The sequence below is a fragment of the Ambystoma mexicanum genome, chromosome 10 (genome assembly GCF_040938575.1).
Source record: "Ambystoma mexicanum isolate Mex_15411 chromosome 10, UKY_AmexF1_1, whole genome shotgun sequence".
Taxonomy (NCBI): Eukaryota; Metazoa; Chordata; class Amphibia; order Caudata; family Ambystomatidae; genus Ambystoma; species Ambystoma mexicanum.
In genome coordinates this window covers 133,660,226-133,678,151 of record NC_090932.1, presented here as the reverse complement: position 1 = coordinate 133,678,151, position 17,926 = coordinate 133,660,226, and positions in this window count along the sequence as shown.

The following is a 17,926-nucleotide window of genomic DNA, read 5'->3' as shown; positions in this document are numbered from 1 at the left end:
CACGAGAAGACCTGCTCACTACCCAAATAAAACCCACTCTACATCTTCCTCTCTCAGCTCACCCTTTCTTATCCCTGTGGTTGGTGTCCCCCCCTTTACCCTCCTTTCCTCTCCTCTCCTAGTGTGTTGTGTCTAAAAAAAAAACAAAAAATGCAAAATTACAAAAATAAAAAAAAAATAAGGCTCTTTTCAGAGCCGCCTTTCACAGTTAAAAAATAGAAGTGAAAATAAATGAATCAGGGCCCTTTGTATTTTTGAAAAATTGGGTTGGTACACTATCATAACCATTGCAATTTTCTCTGTTAGGAAGTGGTGGCTGTTAAAAGAGCCTCTGGGAGGTGTTTGTAAGTCGAAAATTATAAATACTTAACACCTACTTCAAAATAGATGCTGTAAATCTAAGAAAGGTCGTAATGCATTTTATATCTTTGTCAAAAAAATCTGATTGCCAGCATAAGTAAGATGGACTCCATCTCTGCGAAAAATGTATGTACTATGAAACATAATATTTTCATTATGAGAATAAGACATGCCAAAATCTCTTAGAAAGGCACATACAGCCTTAGTAACATTGCGCCCTGATTTTTCCATTCATGGACCAAATGAAGAAGGACAAAGCCACATTTGTCTCTGTGCAATCCGTAAAATATTACTTGAGAATTAGGAAACATGTCCATGACCTTCCCAAGTCCTTCCTTCATAGAACATTGCAAATAAATTCCAGACACATGTCCTAAACTATTCCCTCCACAATGAATTACAATTATGTCTGGATGTTGCTCTGTCTCCAAAGTAGCACAAAGAGGTAGCAAGTCCAACCACTTCATTCCACGTACTCCATGCCAGTGTACTTCCACATGTGGAAATCCAAGATCTACAGCTACTCCACAGCTTTCTGCATGCACCTTCAACCAATGTATCCATGAATCTCCCAAAATCCAAACAATCTGTTTTCTGAAAAACACAGCCATAACTATCTGTTGTTCTCTCAACAAAAAGAGTATCTGAGAAACTCTCTCCTGGCACAACAAAAAAAGGATAGGACGCTCAACAGCTCAATTCCTTCTCTTCAAAGACATGTACGTACGCAGAGAACAATTTTCTCTAACTCTTGCATACGCAGTCACCATTCATAAATCACAAGGTCTTACCCTAGACAAAGCAATGATAGACATTGGTAACACAGTCTTTAAAGAAGGCATGAGCTACGTAGCACTATCACGCTTACGTACACTTGACGGCCTATTTCTAATCAACTTTGATACAAGTAAAATAAATGCTGATATTCCTTGCATTTTAGAATACAATAGACTTCATTCACTATACACCCCCCATCTAGAAACATATCCTGTTCCACAAAAAGGAAAATGTTCTAAAAGAAAACTAACTCAAACAGAAATGGAACAGGATGTCACTGCAAATCCTCCAAAGAGAGTAAAATAAACTAAAACTTCATCAAGTACCACAAGCAAAAAAGAACCAATTAGGGTCAAAGAAGGAAGACAAACGAAAAAAAATCACTCAGATACAGAACTACCTGGTCCATTTAAACTCTCAAATATAGTTGGTGTAAGTTGCTACGCAAATGTAGCAATGAATATTCTATTTCAATTACCACCAGTGGTTGACAACATTTACTTACACAGTACAGACCCATTGTGTATGCAAATGTTAGTACTTCACAGAAATGCAGCAAACAATCCTGACAACACGTATAGTGTTTATGGAATAAGACAACAATTGGACTACTGTGCTGGAATGGTGAAATTCACTCTAAACTCACAGGAAGATCCACAAGAATTTCTAATGTACTTACTACAAGTACTGGAAAACAAAAACATACCTATAAATGAAATCTTCCAGATTTCATACATGTACTCTCTGCAACAATGTGACACAAGAAGAAATCCCCAATGAATGCTTCGTATATATATCAATACCTAATTGTGAATCCATTCCATTTCAGCAACTTGTACAAAATGCAAACCATGGTAGATTATGTTCTACCTGCAATTCAGATAATCGCTCCACGTTAGTAATAAAAACACATAGTAAATATGTAATACTAATGCTTCTACGTTACAATGCAGATGGTACCAAAAACAACTGCAAGCTGACTGGATTCACACATGGTCAAATATCACTTGCTAAGAAAACCTTCACAACAATAGGTAAAATCTACCACGCAGGAGTTACGACCAATTCAGGGCACTACACTGCATATATAAAAAAGAAATGTGGATGGTTTGAATGTAATGATAGTACCATTACTCTAAAGCAGAGATTAGCAGCAAATCTTACAAACGCTTATTTAATGTTCTTAAAACCAAAATTTGATAACTAAACTGTACTTAAACCTCAAGTAAACCTGTAGTAAAAAATATAAACTGTTAGAATATTCCAAAAGCTATCTAACTGCCCAAAGATTCTAAAACATTTAATCAGATAAATGAATACCACTAAATTAGAGCAAAAAAATAGACAGTTAGAATACGCCAATTGGTATCTAACTGTCCCAAAATGTAACAATATTCAAACAGATAAATCAATACCACTAAAATATATCAAAAAATAGACAGTTAGAATACGCCTACTGGTATCTAACTGCTCCAAAATTTCATAATATCCAAACAAATAAATAATATGTTACTGCTCCAAAAAAAATGCAACAACCCAATGTATAAAACATTAGCCAGAAACAACAAATGAACACTGAAAACAAACAAACAAATAAACTGTAGCATAACAGAAAAAGATTTTTTTTTAATCCAACTTGGATTTTTTTTTCTCCCACAGACCCAATGATTTTAGCAACGAACACAGAAACTGTGCAAATTGCACAGTACTCTGGTTTGTAATCTACTAAATATGAGGGTAAAAAAAAAACATATGTTGATTATACAATGTAATAAGTCATTACAAAATACTAACACTAACATGCTATTTTCTTTTATCACAGAAATTAACAAGAAATACATGTACTCCAGTTACTAAACCAAACAGTAAGTATATTATACACTCTATGCCATGGCCACAACCATCGCAGCATATCACACCCATAATATCTTATAACTTTGTTCCTTATAAATTTGTTTTTGACCCAAAGTTATAAGCAACTATAAGTGTGATATGCTGCGGTGGTTGTGGCCAAGGCATAGAGTTTTGGGTGCATGACGAAATGGTCATGCACCCAACACTCTATGCCCTGGCCACAACCACCGCAGCATATCACACCCATAGAGTCAAACATTTCAACTGTAGCCTATGGAAACTTTTAATGTCCGCGGACATTACCAGTGTTCTTAGAACACTTTCAATTTAGCAGCGAACAATACGGACAGCATCTTCAGAACACCCCCTACGAACATTTCAGGACAACGCGAGAGTTCTTAGAACACTTTCAACTTGCCATCGAACAATACGGACAGCGTCTTCAGGACACCCCCTACGAACATTTCAGGACACCACAAGAGTTCTTAGAACACTTTCAACTCGACAACGAACAATACGGACAGCGTCCTCAGGACACCCCCTACGAACATTTCAGGACAACGCATGTGTTCTTAGAACACAACCCCATTTTGTTTAGTTGCGAACATTTCAGGACACCGAGACAGTTCTTAGAACACTTTCAACTTGCCATCAAACAATACGGACAGGGTCTTCAGGACACCCCCTACGAACATTTCAGGACAACGCATGAGTTCTTAGAACACACCCCCATTTTGTTTATTTACGAACATTTCAGGACACCGAGACAGTTCTTAGAACACTTTCAACTTGCCATCGAACAATACGGACAGCGTCTTCAGGACACCCCCCACGAACATTTCAGGACAACGCGAGAGTTCTTAGAACACTTTCAACTTGACAACGAACAATATGGACAGCGTCCTCAGAACACCCCCATTTTGTTTATTTGCGAACATTTCAGGACACCCCGAGTGTTCTTAGAACACATTCAACTTGCCACAGAACAATACGGACAGCGTCCCCAGAAATCCCCCATTTTGTTTATTTGCGAACATTTCAGGACACTCCGAGTGTTCTTAGAACACATTCAACTTGCCACAGAACAATACGGACAGGGTCCCCAGAACACCCCGATTTTGTTTATTTGCGAACATTTCAGGACACCGCAAGTGTTCTTAGAACAGTTTCAGCTTGCTTGAGAACAAAACGGACACATATTGAGTCCTCAGAACACCCCCCCATTCAATTTATTTAGAACATTTCAGAACACCTGTGATGTCCGCAGACAAATCGAACACAAAAAGATGTCTACCACATAAAAAAGCACAACATTTAACCTATCTCATACCCTCCCATCCTCCCCAAACACTTCTACACACCAACACACTCTACTAAATACACATTTTGAACAAACTTTCACCGTGCTGTCCGAGGACGTCCGCGAATCCAAGATGGCGGGCGCTACCGAAAATCTGACGCGCTTCACGCTTATCACAGTCCAATCAGCGAACACGCCATATGTCCGTGGACATGACTTAAGCCACTCGGCCATCGGAACCTCTGCCCACCAGGTCAGAGTTCAGAAATCTGTCTTAAAAAATTGTAATTTTTAAATTCAACAAAATTCTTAAAAAGCTAATTCTTAAATTTAAAAGTGAGTTAAAGGACACACTAATACACCTCTATTCATTACAGTTCAATCATGTTAATCCTTCACTATTTCAAACACTTTCTATAAAAAACTAACAGCCACAATAGTCAATGAGGTATATGATCCAGTAAAAACCCTTTTCCACCAATCTTCCGCAGAAATCACAACAAACTTTGCTAAGAATCATGTTAAAACGCAAGCTAAAATTCTTAAAGCTTTATTAAGAAACTGTATTAAATAAGAAGGTAAGGTGTTCAAAGACTTTTCCTCATGATTAAAATGATAAAAGAGTTTATATATTCTGGATTTCTCATATGTCTGAATCCAGTCATTCATCCACAGTTTCTGTTTTGTCACCCCTCAGGTTGCAGTCAACAACTCTACAGAAACTCCCAAGGCCTTTAACATCGCTAAACAACCAAATGTCCACTGTACCAAATGATTGCATAGATCAATGAGGAGCGACTGTGGCAGCTCCTCATTGATCTATTCAATATTTGGAACTTCCAGGGTGCAGCGTCCATTAAACATCTCCAGAAACATCTACAGAAGAAACTTAGGGCCTCATCACGAGTTGGGCGGTAACGCAGGCACTATTTTACGGTTAGTGCCCATTCCCCATTGGGCCCATTCGGGAATTCCTCATTCCCCATTGGGCCCAATGGGGAAGATTTGCGCTATTACCGCCGACGGATTTCCCGCCGGCGGTAAGAGCGCCAAAACTTGGCAAATTTGCCACAGATTTCCCCCAGCTCAGAGCTGGGGGGAAATCCGCCAAGGCCATGATCTGGCGGACCCTTAAATGCGGCGGTAATAGCACTACTGCCGCATTTAAAAGTTACCGCCAGACTCGTGATGAGGTCCTTAGTGTTTTCCAACGTGCCATTGCACGTAAAGAAAGAAGAACTAATTTGTACCTAGGGGACCAGTAAGACCTTCTTCCAAAACATACTATCAGGTACTGTGCATATTTTAACTGGCTTCCTTGTGACTCACCATATGAACCAGCATGGTCATTTGGGATTGCCTTTCTGAAGCACATCTACCAATTTTACAGAAGAGGAAAGGCACCCGCATTGTCCATTCCTACATCTTGAAGTTTAAGATGCTGCTGTCTATAACACTGTAATGACTTAATCAAAATGTGAATATCCGTGGGTCTGAACAGAACAAATAAAAATGAAAAGATAAAATAAGTACCTTTCAAAAGCCAGTAACTGAATAGTAATGGAATAACAATCAATGTAACATGACATCAAAAACACCTGCAAGCATCTGTCAGAGCAAATAAAAAATAGGGAATTTAAAATAGCATGGGAAATATAAAGTGAGCATATTGTGGGGACCTCAAAATGATATTTGTATAAATGATTGTGTTTATGCAGTACAATGACTGTTTGGGGCACACTAACAGGGTAATATTACATGAAGCGTTAACTGCATGCAGTGGAGCGTCAACGTTAGCATGCATGGGCGTAGGACATGGGAGGGACAGGGGGGACAAATCCCCCCCACAATTTTAAGTGGGGGGGGATGTAATGTCATTTATCCCCCCCAGAATATGTGTTTGGTATGTCGTGCAGGGATATGTTTTTGAAGTGGGGAGGGGCTGCTTACTATGTAAGCTGTCCTCTCCCCCCTTGCCCCCAAAGCATGGGGGCAATACCCTGGGGGCAGGTGGGTGATCATCAGGGAAGGGGGGAGCTCTGGCCACCACCCTGGGTCCACGTACACCCCACCTACTAGGCATCCCCGGGTCCGACACATCTGGCCACGGACCTGGAGAATGCTTATAAGGGGGTGGGCTTGCGATCGCTCATCCACCTTGTTTTCTGAACGCCCCCCCCGGAGGACAGTCAAAGCAGCAACATCATACACCTGGTCCCTCTACTCCCATAGCAGGGCTTATTCAGAGGTTCAAACCAGATTTCCTCTTTCTTTGAAACCCCCATCTTTACATTCCAAGAGACACACATGTCTCCTTGCCCCACACTAAAAAAGTAGCAACTTGCAGTTGGTAGAAAAGGCTTCAACTTATTTGGCAGGAGTCCGCTTACAGGTGATCTGCCTCTTAACGAGCTGTCGTCCTAGCTCTGTCCCACTGGAAGTAATTGTTATTTCCTCTCTCTTACCATGAGCTCATAGTTAGATGAAAAATCCAGAAATGCAAGATACAAAGACATGTTCTTTGCTGCTGCATCCTTTAATTTTCTTCTGTTTTCTTTTCTTCTTTTCTCTTGTTTTATACAGTGATATTTGTAATTTAATACATACTGCTATTTTAATTCTAATTTTGTGAAAAGTCGAGTTCTTTGACTAAAACACAATAAATAAATAAATAAATAAAATAAAGCAAAGTCCCCAAGATGTCCCCTGCCCCCCCCCAGATTTTATGTGTCTCCTACGCCCCTGTTAGCATGTATATGTTGTTGGGTCACTGGAATGCGATTTTATACATTTGAAAAACTAAGTTTGAAAGTGAAAGTCAAAGCCAGGTGAAATCACCTTTAATTTTGAGTTTTGCTCTCTCCATTTTATAAAACCTGTAAAGGCCACCTGCAAATAACTATTTCCATACAGCATTTATAATGCATTCAAATGGAATCCGCCTGCCTTTAACACTTGCTAAATAGAGTCAGATATGTTCCACCTGCATGAAAATACCATGCAGGCATTAAACAAATGTTGCTTTGAAGAGGGAGGAGGAAAGCATAGCAGAGATGTAAACTCAGCTTCATGCCCATGCTATGCCTTTAATGTAATTGAAAATGAGCCAGGGTGGTAAATAAAGGCATACAAGCATGACGCTATTATGTTGCACTGGGATTAACCATTCAGCCCTGCGTAAAATGCCCCCCTAAGTGATTCCACAAAGGGGGCAATTTGTAAAACAAAAAGCTAATTGCATACAGGGGACCACCAATGCTTGCACTTACATGTTGATGATCTTCTGCAAGCAATTTTCAACAATCTCAAAGCAGAGTATAGTTGTGAAGAATAAATGAAAGGGAACTTGAATTTACTCTTCGCTTTTACTGTGCACTTTATGAGATATAAAAAACTTTATGGGGATAATACATAGATTTCAGCGCAGAGGCAGCGCACACGAGCAGCGCAGAGAGGGAGCGTGCACCAGCGTGTGCCAGCCGTGTGGGTAAACAGCATTTTGGCGCACCGCGTATTAATGGAATTTGCAAGCCATTTTGAACGCTGGCGCAAAAAACATCCCACAGCACCAGTTACGCCCCCAAGAACACCCCTTGCGCAAGGAAAAGGCATTGAAATCCCCAATGCAGCGCAAAGGGCCGCACTAACCCTGCACCAGCTAACAGGGCCGGTACACTGTAATCGCGTGAAAATACTATGCATACCCTGCTCACGGCAGCCAAAAGCGTGAAAATGTATGGGCGCACCCCTCGGAATATGCGTACCTCGCTTGCGCCAGGTAAATTGTGTAGAAAAAGCACCCCCCTGTGGCGTGGGCTGCCTGTGGGGCATACCCAGGGTGGATGGGCTGCCTGCAAAGCATGGGGAGGGTGAGTGGGCTGCCTGTGGGGCATGCCCAGGGTGGATGGGGTGCCTGCATGTATTTTGGGGGTGCGCGGGAAGTTTCACACGCGATACTCCAGGCGAGAGCGGGGTACGTGTATTTGGGGGGTATGCGGGGAGTTTCACACGCGATAGGCCTTGTGCGAGTGGGGTACGTGTTTTTGGGGGTGCGCAGGAAGGTTCACACGTGATAGGCCTTGTGCGAGCAGGGTATGTGTATTTGGGGGGCACGCAGGTTGTTTCTCACGTGATAGGCTTTGTGCGAGCGGGGTACGTGTATTTGGGGGTTGCGCGGGAAGTTTCACACACGATAGGCCTTGTGCAAGCAGGGTACATGTATTTGGGGGGTGCCTCGGGAAGTTTTACACGCGATTTGGCATCATGGGCCCTCCCAGGTGTGCCGTTCCCCCCGTCCCCATGCCCTGCAGGCAGCCCACATGGCACCATGCATTTGTGAGCGCACTTGTGAGCCCCGACTCATGTCCCCCACCCAACCACCCACCTACCATTGACGGGCACCTGCCAGCAGGCCCCCGAATCATGTCCCCCACCCCACCCCCAGTGACGGGCACCTGCTAGCAGGCCCCCACTCATGTCCCCCCACCCAACATGTCATCACGATCCACACTCATGGCCCTTATGGCCACCCATATCCCAACCCACGCCACCCCAGTCCAAACACCCAACCAAGCATTCCATCCTCTCCATATTGAAATCCCCATGTCATGATAGATCCCAAATGACAAGTATGCACATCAATACATGTCCGTCAGACATACACAATGGGGGCACGTGAATGAGAAAACCCACATCGTGACATGCACGAAACCAATGACAGAATACCACACAAATGAAGTATGAAACAAAAATGTATTATATACAAAAAGGAATGAAAGAAAATTACACAAGAAAAGAAATAATAAACAAAATCCTGGATGTCCAAAATGAATGAAAAAATGTGAATGCTGAATCCAATTAAATCCAAATTAAAATGGCTCCAAAGCGTTCGTCCATTAAACCAAATCCAAAGGTTAAAAAATTAAGAAAACCATTGCTCCATGGTAAAAAATCAATGAAGTCAAATCCAGTCCAGAACTATATACAATGTAAAAATCCAGAGTCCATCGGGCCAACAATCCAAAGGAAACCTAACAAAAAGCCTACCTAATAAATAACTATATACAAAAAGGCGGAGCATAGTCCATGCGCCCCAAAGGAAAAAAAAATAGAAAGGAAACTTACACCTACAGAACTATTTACAAAGGCAGCGGGCAAGTCCAACGGCTCACTTGTTGATGTCCCGGGCCAGGGCATCATCGAACTCCACTTCAACGTCGTAGAGGTGGGCCTGTTCCCTGGCCCCGAGGTCTCGCAGGGATAAAGCCATGTCCACCTCCAACAACCTGCGAATTTCCTCGAGGCACTCAGCCCGCCTCAATGCCCTGCGCATGGAGTTCTCCACCCTGACCATAGTGAGCCGCGCCTCTTCCGCCCGCCGCCTCTCCGCATCTATTTGCCGGCCCAACCGCTGCCACATGGAAGACACTCCCAATCCAGGGTCCTCCTGCCCTCCGGCCAATGCCTGCCCCTCTGATGTTGATGGTCTCGAGCCATCATTGCTCCCACCTTGAGCCTGCTGCTGCCGTGCATGTGCCCTGCCTGTTGATGCCTGCATGTCCTCCTCCTGCTGGGGTCCAGTTGTTGGGGGGGCCACCCCTGCTGGACCTCCGACTCCCAACTGTGGCAGGGATGTGTCCTCCACCAGCCTGGCCGCTGGGTCGAGGCAGCTCCACAGGGTGCCCAGGTGATACTTGGGCAGGAAGATGGTACGGAGGACGACTGGTGCATAGAGGGTTCAGTTGAGGAGGGGGTCAGTAGAAGGTCCAGCACACGGAGGAACCCAGCACCAGTGACCCGTCCTAGTATGTCGACGCGGTCAATGAGGCATCTGAAATAAATGCAGCGTCCTCACGAGAACCCTGCACGTTATCCCGGATGCCAAGTTGACGCAACGTCACCTCAGCCAAGACAGGCTCAACACGGTCCCGGATTCCCACGTCCACAGGGAGAGGAAGGCCAGTTGTTGTTAGCGGATCCCCTCGCTGATAACGGGTCTGGACAAAGGCATCCCTGCTGGTGCGGGATGATGCAGTCACAGGATCGGGGACAGGATTACACACAGGCACCTCCACGGCTGCCGGTGCTGCCTCCTGTCCCTGCCCCTAGACTGCACCACTAGCACCAGTGGAATCCCCCCTCCAGACCCCGTGTGTGGCCCTTCCCCGGCCTCCTCCTCAACCAAACCCCCCACCAACCTGGATGACTCCGTGCCATCTTCCTCCATAGGCCCTTGTGGGGGTATCACGTAATATTATCCCCATATATATGGTTGCCGTACTTAATATCGCCGGGAAAACATAGTGGTGATATTATATTGGTGACCATATATTTGGGGATAGGGGCAGCCAAAAAAAAAAAATAATGAATAAAATAAAATAAAAAAAAAAGGGTTTGGAGGTTGCAGGGGTGTCCCCGCATGTTCCATGCAATAATGTCCCCACAAAAAAATGCCCATTTTTCGGCTATATTTTTGCATGGCGATATTTGTGTGGGGACATTATTACATGGAACCCCTGCGTGGTCTCAGCTGCCACTTCTGCTGTCGAGGAGTCCAACTCTGACCTCTGCCTCTTGGACCTACCCTGGCAGCTGCGGGCGCGGACACGGCACCAGACTCCTCACTGCCCGACAAGATGACAACATGAGAGGGGAGATGGGCCTTGCGCCTCCGGCTGGCGGTGGGATCCCTGCCGCTGTGCTCCACAGCACCGTCTCTGCCCTCTTTATCAGTTGATGCTGCAGACAGGGAGAGGCAGAACACAGGCATCAGGACACTGTACAATGATCTGATACACACATGACAGTTGCACATGAGTGGCAGTGTCAAACTTCACACATGGCATCACACTCCCCAACACACATATCATTTCAACCCACACATATGCGCAAATTAACAGGAATGTTGCAGCAGGCAGCACCATCCATAACATACAACAGCATGAGCATCCGAAGGTAAGCCTGACGTCACATGCAACACGGGGTGTGCCGAACACATGCACACACACCACCAGACATACATGCATCTGTACATCTCCACCACCTGTCGCAGTGAAATCATCAGCATCCATGTCACATCTGCCAATCAGCCTCCTACATGTCGGTGTCACATGCAATCATGGTGTATCACAGTGGCACACATGTCAAATACACACACACACACACATGTACATTGTGCACATATATGAAGGTGGAACCAGCATCCATGTGTCACACCACAACCATGCCACAGTACATACACAGAAATGTAAACATGTGTGCACTGATACATGCATTAGGGCGCCATGCATTTGAACACATACACCATTGATGTGCCTCACACATGACTGGAATCACATGTGGCAGGCTCATGTTCCTGTACATACACATCCATACATGGACCTTCCAAGACATATGTGCAATCTGCACACTCCTGCCACACCTCAACATGCACAGCATCCAATCAGTACGCATGGACACTTACCGCTCGACTACGGACGGGTCTGCCTCTGAAGGACCTGGAGGTGGAGCGCTGGATGTATGTGTTCCAGAACCCTCATCTGGATGTTGGTAAGGCGGACCCGGCACCCCTCTGCATTCTTTGCCTTCAAGAGGCACCGGGGCTTGCTGATGGTCCTGGATCTGAAGTCTTCCCAGCACTTCGGGACGTGTTGCATGTCGCGGGCTGCCACCCCCTCCACGTAGATGGCAGCCACGATGTCCTTCCAGATCCTCTTCCATCCTTCATTGTCGGCGCGTGAACTTCCAAAGAGGGCATCATAATTCAACAGGACTTGCTCCACCAGGATACCAACTTCTGCGGCACTGAAGCTGGTAGCCCTCTGCCTCGCTGGCTGGGGGTTGCCAGTCAGGGACGTAGGAGACACATAAAATCTGCGGGGGACAGCGGACATCTTGGGACTTTGCTTTATTTATTTATTGTGTTTTAGTCAAAGAACTCGACCTTTCACAAAATTAGAATTAAAATAGCAGTACGTATTAAATTACAAATATCACTGTATAAAACAAGAGAAAAGAAGAAAAGAAAACAGAAGAAAATTAAAGGATGCAGCAGTAAAGTCCATGTCTTTGTATGTTGTATTTCTGGATTAATCATCTGACTATGAGCTCATGGTAAGAGAGAGGAAATAACAATTACTTCCAGTTGGACAGAGCTAGGACGCCAGCTCGTTAAGAGGCAAATCACCTGTCAGTGGACTCCTGCCAAATAACGGAGTTGCAGCCTTTTCTACCAACTGCAAGTTGCTACTTTTTTTGTGTGGGGCAATGAGACGTGTATGTCTCATGGAATGGAAGGATGGGGGTTTCAAAGAAAGAGGAAATCTTGCTTGTACCTCTGAGTAAGCCCTGTTATGGGAGTAGAGTGACCAGGTGTGTGATGTTGCTGCTTTGACTGTCCTCCTGGGGTGGGGGGTACAGCAAACAAGGAGGATGAGCGATCGCAAGCCCACACCCTTATAAGCACTTCTGAGGTCTGCGGCCGAATGTGTCAGACCCGGGGGATGCCTAGTAGGTGGGGTGTATGTGGACCCAGGGGGGTGGCCAGAGGGGCATCCCGCTATGTGGGCTGACCCTCTAGCACCCCTGTGAGGGCCAGGCCAGCCTCTCACAATGAGTCTGGTCCCTCTTATTCCATCTCATGCTGGCTTCAGAGCCTAGCCTTTCTTTGCCTTTGTTATTCTGAATGCAGAGCTGGACGCTGTTCTTTTCTCGTTTAACATTTGCTGCAAAGCCTGATCTATTTGATTCTCTCATATGTTACTAGGACGGCAGAGCATGGGTCCTCTGCCCTGTTACATTATTCAAAGAGCCCATCTGGCCTTTCTTTGCCCCTCCCTTGTCTCACTGCTTGCTTGCTTGCTTAATACATACCTCCTTGCTTGAACACTCAACATATTCTCCCTAACACAGCAATGGCAGCTGCAGTCTGTCTTAACTTCTATTTGTTCTGTATCTTTAATTGGCCTTTTATTTCTGCTTTTCTCTCTGCAGGGGAAAGGCATTTGCCAGTCACTGCCATGATGGTTCTACTTGGCCATAAGAGGGCAACAGCTAGCCAATATTGGAAGAACATGGGCATATTATGCCAGAGGCTGGCAACTGCCTTCCTAATGCCTACACAAGAGACAACTCTTGCCTTTGTTTCTTACAGTAATTCAGTGGATGAAGAAACACAAGAACACACATATTGCTTTTAAATGAAGGGGATGATGTCACACTTGGTTAAGGCATTTTGATCATGCCAGGAGCTAATTACCAGTTGCAATCAAGCGATTACATTTTAGACTTCTGGCTTTAAATAACTTAGTATCACCTGGAAAGCACATAGGTTGTTCAACAGGGTTCCTGGAGAACGAGGGGTGCCCTTCTTGTGGGCATGGATGATTGGAGGGCATTCTTGCCCTCGTTTGGAACCTGGCCCCTACAGCCATGATGGGGGGTCCTATTACTTTTGGTTGTACGTACCCTCTGAGCGTGGGCAGACATTGCCTACTGCTTTAGCCCACTAACAGCTGTGCATTGCAACTTTATCACACATACCTGTCAGGTGGCATGTAACTGAATGCTACTAATGTTATCAGCCTCAGAAGTCTGGAATCCTTTGCCACATCAGGCTTGCTACCTGAGACTTACCCATGGCTGAGTCGGCATTTGTCGCCCTGTGGGGAAGACACACGCAGAAAGAGCAGGGCACAGCGCTCTCGTGGGTTTTTCACACTTCTTCCTTCAGGGTGGGCACAATTCACTCCGCAGAGAAAGTGGCACATGCTGGGCAACATTCTCCCACTTTGACAATTTCAACCAAAGAGCGAAATTGGCCATTTGAAATACCTCTGTCGACTTATTATTGCGCAATCCACACTGATGGGTTTAAGCACCTGCTTAAAGCGAGATGGCAATTCAGGGCATTTACCAACACACTCAAGAAGCACAGGACACCCTCTTACCAGCGACATGCCATGCTCACTCATTCTGATCACAAATTGCCATTTTTCTGGGGTCATGTTAAATGTATTTATTTATTTATTACATGTGTAGCATCACGCAAAACCCCCAAGCATCAAGGCGCAAAGTAAACTGCATGGAGTGGACCACTTCCATTGGCGCACGTTTTTACTTTTCCGCCACAAAATGGAAGATTTTAGCATAAAAGGCAGGTGAAATTGCATTGATTTTCCACTTTGGAAGAGTGTAAATACCTCGCGCAATTAGCGATTGCTGGCAGAATTGACAATGGCTTCCACTTTTACCAGGTTTCATTTCCAAGCAGATCCCAGAGGAATCCCTTTCCTTATTTCCAGCATGAGAATCCATGCTGGCAGTAAGACCGCATTGGTCTGGTGGAGCGGGAAATACATGGGGTCCTGGTATGTCCACTCGGCTCCCGAACTCCACCCAGAAAATGCACGAAAATCTGGCTAATTAGAAAAAGCCACAGTAATAGTGTTTTCCACCACTTTTTCTGAACCAATTGACCTGGAAAAAGCTGTGTTGCATGGGAAGCTGAATGCATTCACTCGGCTTATTATCCCACCGGAAGATTAAGCCAGGAAGTGAACACATATTCCAGTGCACAGTCTGCATTTGGAGCATTAATTAACTGAGCTACCTTACAAATGATATCTCCTCTGGGGCATTACCATTTTAACCCCTTAACTGCCATGGGTATTTCCCCCCTGTGCCAAGGCCTTTTTTGGTGATTTCGGTATGTCGCCGTTCAATCCCTTGTAACTTCTTTGTTACATGAGATATCTCAGCCAAAGTTGTCCCCTTTTTTCCCACTTGTGGGCGGTCGTAACGCCACCCAGGAATCCTAGTTTGCTGTAGGGGGGTGAGAGAAAATAACCAAAAAGGAGAACATTTGTTTTCTTTTCAGAAAATGCCAATAAAATGTTGTACAAAGAAGCCTGTGGTGTTTTCCTTGTAAGAGCTAGGAACAAATGGTTTGCTGTGCTGGATTCGCCATTTTCCAGGCTTTCAGGAACAGATCGAGTGGAAACCAAAATAACATATTTTGATATGTTAATCAGCCGTTTTGTGAGAGGTAGGCGATGTTGGCGTTTTTTTGTCCAATAGGACATGCTTGGACGGAATGCAAGAAAAGAGTAGGAAAGCTAAATGGGAAGCTAGAAAGGCATACATTTCTGAAAAGTAGACAATATTCCAAGTTTAGGAAGGGGTGATTTGTGCAGGTCAGGCAACAACTGGGTAGGGAAAGATTCCATAGTTTGTGGGGAAATCGGGAAAATGACAGAAAAAAAACACAATTTCCACACATTTCACTCTGGTCACCCACCGAAACACGCAGCCAACAACACATGGCCTACCTTCCCGCATTCCCACAGGTTTCCCGATGAAAACGGTACTTCACATGTGTCGGTGCACCTACCTGGGTGCAAAGGGAAAAGCCTAAAACACTGCTAACTCCAAGTCTTTTCGCACAGCAGATATTCAGGAATTTTGGACAGCCTACAGATTTGGGACTAGGGTGTTGAAGCCACGAAGGAAAACTGGGAACCCCATGCATTTCCGAAAAGAAGACACCCGTAACAATCCACAGAGGTCTGACTTGCGCGAATCGCCCCATAATGTATGACCCACAATCCCTGACAAAGTCTGAAATTTGGTGGAAAAAACACAATTTTCACTTTGTCTGGGATTGTGGGTAATAAATTCTGGGGTAATTCGCGCAAGTCAGACCCCTGTGGATTCCCACGGGTGTCTTCTTTTTGGAAATGCATGGGGTACCATTTTCCTTCGTAGCTTCGACACCCTAAGCCCAAATCTGTAGGTTGTCTCCCCAAACCCTTTGGGGGTTACCAGTGGTTTAGCCTGTTCCCTTTGCACCCAGGTAGGTGCACCCACGCATGTGAGGTACTGTTTACATCGGGACACCTGTGGGAATGCAGGAAGGTAGGACGTGTGGAGTTTGTGGCGTGTTTCGGTGGGTGGCAAGAGGGAAATGTCTAAAAATTGAAGTTCACTAAATTTCAGACTTTGCTGGGGATTGTGGGTGATACATTCTGGGGCGATTCGCGCAAGTCAGACCTCTGTGGATTCCCACGGGTGTCCTCTTTTTGGAAATGCATGGGGTTCCCTGTTTTCCTTGATGGCTTTGACACCCTAGGCTCAAATCTGTATGTTGTCCACATGAGCAAAATCTGCTCTGCCGAAAGGCTTGGGGATACCAGTGGATTAGCCTTTTCCATTTGCGCCCAGGTAGGTGCACCCACACATTTGAGGTACCGTTTTTGTCGGTTCACCTGTGGGAATGCAGGATGGTAGGACATGTGTTGTTGGTGGTGTGGGGGGGGAGAGGGTTACCCCCATTGCAAAACTCCCTGGTGACTAGTGGTCCAACCCACACCCACCCCACCCAAAACTATGTTTTAAAAAAAAAACTTTTTTTTTGTTTGCCCCCCTTCCCATGGGGCAGATGATCACCCAGGGTATTCCCCCCATGCTTTGAGGGACAGGGGGGAGAGGGCATTTTACATAGTAAGCAGCCCCTCCCCCCACTTCAAAAACAGATCCCTGCATGCCACACCAAACACATATTCTGGGGGGGATAAGTGACATTATATCCCCCCCACTTAAAATTGTGGGGGGGATTTGTCCCCCCTTTCTCCCCATGTCCTACGCCCATGTTGCCAGTGGTCTCCGATGGTGTTTCCCCCGACATGGCAACCCCCGAGGCAGGTGTGGGTGGGCAACTGGGTCCTGGTGCTGGGCTGTGGAGCGATGGAACTTCAGTCGGGAGTCTTCTGTTCCAGCAGGGGTGGTCACAGCAACTGGAGCCCTGCAGATGGCTGACGTGCAGGCACCAACCAGCAGGGCACGTGGCAAGCAGGCAGGCAGGCAGCAGCAGTTGGCTCGTGGGAGGCTGCTCAGGGCTCTGGGGGGCAGTAATTTGGCTTTCTGGCCAGGAGCGTGGTCTTCCGTGTGTTGTCGCATGGCCAGCTTGATACAGAGTGATTTGGCACGTGAAAAAGCTGCACATCAGCATGTAATTCGAGAAAAGTCCCTTAGCGCGTTAGCGCATCTGTGATGTGACACGCACGGCGTTCACCTGGCACGGGTTCAAGGTCCCACGTGGGGCTCCATCGCTCTGTACATGCTTTTCATGGAAAGCGGTGCGTGTGTTTTCCAGGCGTTGGGGTTCACGCGCGATTACTTCACAGTGGGTGGGTGTTGGCTACGCATTCTTTTTCTACATGCAAAGCAGACGGTGAGTCGCACACGCTATTTTTCCCACTGCGGGTGTCCCTGTTTGTCGCGTACCCCTTTTTTCCGGCCCTACTAGCCTGCGTGTTGATCTCGTACATATTTTTTTCGGTTCCTGGCTGCCACAGCGTACTGTGTGTGTTTTTTTACACGCACGTGGGCTACAGGGGTCGCTTACCTCTTTTTCTTGCTTTTATGAGATGCCTGTGCATTGCGTGACATGTCATTTCTCCTAGACATACACAGAATGGGACATTCATTTTAGCTGTATATACATGTTTGTTGTTTGCGCACACTTTTGTAATGCGCAGGGACGCTACCGCCTGCCTTCATGTGGCGGACGTGTTTAGGACTGTGTGCATCTTTTTTGGCACATGGGTTTTCCCTGTTCGATTCCAAGAATACGTGTTG